Source organism: Anomaloglossus baeobatrachus, unplaced genomic scaffold, assembly GCF_048569485.1.
Source record: "Anomaloglossus baeobatrachus isolate aAnoBae1 unplaced genomic scaffold, aAnoBae1.hap1 Scaffold_4026, whole genome shotgun sequence".
Lineage (NCBI taxonomy): Eukaryota > Metazoa > Chordata > Amphibia > Anura > Aromobatidae > Anomaloglossus > Anomaloglossus baeobatrachus.
This window is the reverse complement of record NW_027443363.1, coordinates 43,150-48,083: the sequence shown is the minus strand read 5'-3', so window position 1 is coordinate 48,083 and position 4,934 is coordinate 43,150. Positions and strand designations below refer to the sequence as shown.

Genomic DNA, 4,934 nt, shown 5'->3' with positions numbered 1-4,934 from the left:
GCAGGCACATTCAGTTAGAGTGGCCGTTGACGGGTAGCTATTGCACCTGTTGGCCTTTTCGAGAGCAAGGCTGAAGTAAAGCTTTTTGGTTTTTTTTGCTTTTTTTTATTGTGGGTAGGGCCACTCTAACTCCCCCCCCCTCTCTCCAAAAAAAGAAATTGTCAAAAATGTCAACGGAACCAGGGATTCCCAGCCAGTCTCCCATGCCGGTACTTGCCCGGCCTCAAACTGCGTAGCGGCTGCGATCTGACGAGGGCAGGCACATTCAGTTTAGAGTGGCCGTTGACAGGTAGCTATTGCACCTGTTGGCCTTTTCGAGAGCAAGGCTGAAGTAAAAGCTTTTTGTTTTTTTTTGCTTTTTTTTATTGTGGGTAGGGCCACTCTAACTCCCCCCCCTCTCTCCAAAAAAAGAAATTGTCAAAAATGTCAACGGAACCAGGGATTCCCAGCCAGTCTCCCATGCCGGTACTTGCCCGGCCTCAAACTGCGTAGCGGCTGCGATCTGACGAGGGCAGGCACATTCAGTTTAGAGTGGCCGTTGACGGGTAGCTATTGCACCTGTTGGCCTTTTCGAGAGCAAGGCTGAAGTAAAAGCTTTTTGTTTTTTTTTGCTTTTTTTTATTGTGGGTAGGGCCACTCTAACTCCCCCCCCTCTCTCCAAAAAAGAAATTGTCAAAAATGTCAACGGAACCAGGGATTCCCAGCCAGTCTCCCATGCCGGTACTTGCCCGGCCTCAAACTGCGTAGCGGCTGCGATCTGACGAGGGCAGGCACATTCAGTTTAGAGTGGCCGTTGACGGGTAGCTATTGCACCTGTTGGCCTTTTCGAGAGCAAGGCTGAAGTAAAAGCTTTTGTTTTTTTTTGCTTTTTTTTATTGTGGGTAGGGCCACTCTAACTCCCCCCCTCTCTCCAAAAAAAGAAATTGTCAAAAATGTCAACGGAACCAGGGATTCCCAGCCAGTCTCCCATGCCGGTACTTGCCCGGCCTCAAACTGCGTAGCGGCTGCGATCTGACGAGGGCAGGCACATTCAGTTTAGAGTGGCCGTTGACGGGTAGCTATTGCACCTGTTGGCCTTTTCGAGAGCAAGGCTGAAGTAAAAGCTTTTTGTTTTTTTTTGCTTTTTTTATTGTGGGTAGGGCCACTCTAACTCCCCCCCCTCTCTCCAAAAAAAGAAATTGTCAAAAATGTCAACGGAACCAGGGATTCCCAGCCAGTCTCCCATGCCGGTACTTGCCCGGCCTCAAACTGCGTAGCGGCTGCGATCTGACGAGGGCAGGCACATTCAGTTTAGAGTGGCCGTTGACGGGTAGCTATTGCACCTGTTGGCCTTTTCGAGAGCAAGGCTGAAGTAAAAGCTTTTTGTTTTTTTTTGCTTTTTTTTATTGTGGGTAGGGCCACTCTAACTCCCCCCCCTCTCTCCAAAAAAAGAAATTGTCAAAAATGTCAACGGAACCAGGGATTCCCAGCCAGTCTCCCATGCCGGTACTTGCCCGGCCTCAAACTGCGTAGCGGCTGCGATCTGACGAGGGCAGGCACATTCAGTTTAGAGTGGCCGTTGACGGGTAGCTATTGCACCTGTTGGCCTTTTCGAGAGCAAGGCTGAAGTAAAAGCTTTTTGTTTTTTTTTGCTTTTTTTTATTGTGGGTAGGGCCACTCTAACTCCCCCCCCTCTCTCCAAAAAAAGAAATTGTCAAAAATGTCAACGGAACCAGGGATTCCCAGCCAGTCTCCCATGCCGGTACTTGCCCGGCCTCAAACTGCATAGCGGCTGCGATCTGACGAGGGCAGGCACATTCAGTTTAGAGTGGCCGTTGACGGGGTAGCTATTGCACCTGTTGGCCTTTTCGAGAGCAAGGCTGAAGTAAAAGCTTTTTGTTTTTTTTTGCTTTTTTTTATTGTGGGTAGGGGCCACTCTAACTCCCCCCCCTCTCTCCAAAAAAAGAAATTGTCAAAATGTCAACGGAACCAGGGATTCCCAGCCAGTCTCCATGCCGGTACTTGCCCGGCCTCAAACTGCGTAGCGGCTGCGATCTGACGAGGGCAGGCACATTCAGTTTAGAGTGGCCGTTGAACGGGTAGCTATTGCACCTGTTGGCCTTTTCGAGAGCAAGGCTGAAGTAAAAGCTTTTTGTTTTTTTTTGCTTTTTTTTATTGTGGGTAGGGCCACTCTAACTCCCCCCCCTCTCTCCAAAAAAAGAAATTGTCAAAAATGTCAACGGAACCAGGGATTCCCAGCCAGTCTCCCATGCCGGTACTTGCCCGGCCTCAAACTGCGTAGCGGCTGCGATCTGACGAGGGCAGGCACATTCAGTTTAGAGTGGCCGTTGACGGGTAGCTATTGCACCTGTTGGCCTTTTCGAGAGCAAGGCTGAAGTAAAAGCTTTTTGTTTTTTTTTGCTTTTTTTTATTGTGGGTAGGGCCACTCTAACTCCCCCCCCTCTCTCCAAAAAAAGAAATTGTCAAAAATGTCAACGGAACCAGGGATTCCCAGCCAGTCTCCCATGCCGGTACTTGCCCGGCCTCAAACTGCGTAGCGGCTGCGATCTGACGAGGGCAGGCACATTCAGTTTAGAGTGGCCGTTGACGGGTAGCTATTGCACCTGTTGGCCTTTTCGAGAGCAAGGCTGAAGTAAAAGCTTTTTGTTTTTTTTTGCTTTTTTTTATTGTGGGTAGGGCCACTCTAACTCCCCCCCCTCTCTCCAAAAAAAGAAATTGTCAAAAATGTCAACGGAACCAGGGATTCCCAGCCAGTCTCCCATGCCGGTACTTGCCCGGCCTCAAACTGCTGTAGCGGCTGCGATCTGACGAGGGCAGGCACATTCAGTTTAGAGTGGCCGTTGACGGGTAGCTATTGCACCTGTTGGCCTTTTCGAGAGCAAGGCTGAAGTAAAAGCTTTTTGTTTTTTTTGCTTTTTTTTATTGTGGGTAGGGCCACTCTAACTCCCCCCCCTCTCTCCAAAAAAAGAAATTGTCAAAAATGTCAACGGAACCAGGGATTCCCAGCCAGTCTCCCATGCCGGTACTTGCCCGGCCTCAAACTGCGTAGCGGCTGCGATCTGACGAGGGCAGGCACATTCAGTTTAGAGTGGCCGTTGACGGGTAGCTATTGCACCTGTTGGCCTTTTCGAGAGCAAGGCTGAAGTAAAAGCTTTTTGTTTTTTTTTGCTTTTTTTTATTGTGGGTAGGGCCACTCTAACTCCCCCCCCTCTCTCCAAAAAAAGAAATTGTCAAAAATGTCAACGGAACCAGGGATTCCCAGCCAGTCTCCCATGCCGGTACTTGCCCGGCCTCAAACTGCGTAGCGGCTGCGATCTGACGAGGGCAGGCACATTCAGTTTAGAGTGGCCGTTGACGGGTAGCTATTGCACCTGTTGGCCTTTTCGAGAGCAAGGCTGAAGTAAAAGCTTTTTGTTTTTTTTTGCTTTTTTTTATTGTGGGTAGGGCCACTCTAACTCCCCCCCTCTCTCCAAAAAAAGAAATTGTCAAAAATGTCAACGGAACCAGGGATTCCCAGCCAGTCTCCCATGCCGGTACTTGCCCGGCCTCAAACTGCGTAGCGGCTGCGATCTGACGAGGGCAGGCACATTCAGTTTAGAGTGGCCGTTGACGGGTAGCTATTGCACCTGTTGGCCTTTTCGAGAGCAAGGCTGAAGTAAAAGCTTTTTGTTTTTTTTTGCTTTTTTTTATTGTGGGTAGGGCCACTCTAACTCCCCCCCCCTCTCTCCAAAAAAAGAAATTGTCAAAAATGTCAACGGAACCAGGGATTCCCAGCCAGTCTCCCATGCCGGTACTTGCCCGGCCTCAAACTGCGTAGCGGCTGCGATCTGACGAGGGCAGGCACATTCAGTTTAGAGTGGCCGTTGACGGGTAGCTATTGCACCTGTTGGCCTTTTCGAGAGCAAGGCTGAAGTAAAAGCTTTTTGTTTTTTTTGCTTTTTTTTATTGTGGGTAGGGCCACTCTAACTCCCCCCCCTCTCTCCAAAAAAAGAAATTGTCAAAAATGTCAACGGAACCAGGGATTCCCAGCCAGTCTCCCATGCCGGTACTTGCCCGGCCTCAAACTGCGTAGCGGCTGCGATCTGACGAGGGCAGGCACATTCAGTTTAGAGTGGCCGTTGACGGGTAGCTATTGCACCTGTTGGCCTTTTCGAGAGCAAGGCTGAAGTAAAAGCTTTTTGTTTTTTTTTGCTTTTTTTTATTGTGGGTAGGGCCACTCTAACTCCCCCCCCTCTCTCCAAAAAAAAGAAATTGTCAAAAATGTCAACGGAACCAGGGATTCCCAGTCCAGTCTCCCATGCCGGTACTTGCCCGGCCTCAAACTGCGTAGCGGCTGCGATCTGACGAGGGCAGGCACATTCAGTTTAGAGTGGCCGTTGACGGGTAGCTATTGCACCTGTTGGCCTTTTCGAGAGCAAGGCTGAAGTAAAAGCTTTTTGTTTTTTTTTGCTTTTTTTTATTGTGGGTAGGGCCACTCTAACTCCCCCCCCCTCTCTCCAAAAAAAGAAATTGTCAAAAATGTCAACGGAACCAGGGATTCCCAGCCAGTCTCCCATGCCGGTACTTGCCCGGCCTCAAACTGCGTAGCGGCTGCGATCTGACGAGGGCAGGCACATTCAGTTAGAGTGGCCGTTGACGGGTAGCTATTGCACCTGTTGGCCTTTTCGAGAGCAAGGCTGAAGTAAAAGCTTTTTGTTTTTTTTTGCTTTTTTTTATTGTGGGTAGGGCCACTCTAACTCCCCCCCCTCTCTCCAAAAAAAGAAATTGTCAAAAATGTCAACGGAACCAGGGATTCCCAGCCAGTCTCCCATGCCGGTACTTGCCCGGCCTCAAACTGCGTAGCGGCTGCGATCTGACGAGGGCAGGCACATTCAGTTTAGAGTGGCCGTTGACGGGTAGCTATTGCACCTGTTGGCCTTTTCGAGAGCAAGGCT

At 49.7% G+C, this 4,934-nt stretch overlaps 1 pseudogene; it reads right to left on the bottom strand.

Moving 5' to 3' along the window:
• Positions 1 to 1,700: 1,700 nt before the first annotated feature.
• LOC142276756 (5S ribosomal RNA) lies at positions 1,701 to 1,819 on the bottom strand (annotated as a pseudogene).
• Positions 1,820 to 4,934: the final 3,115 nt, after the last annotated feature.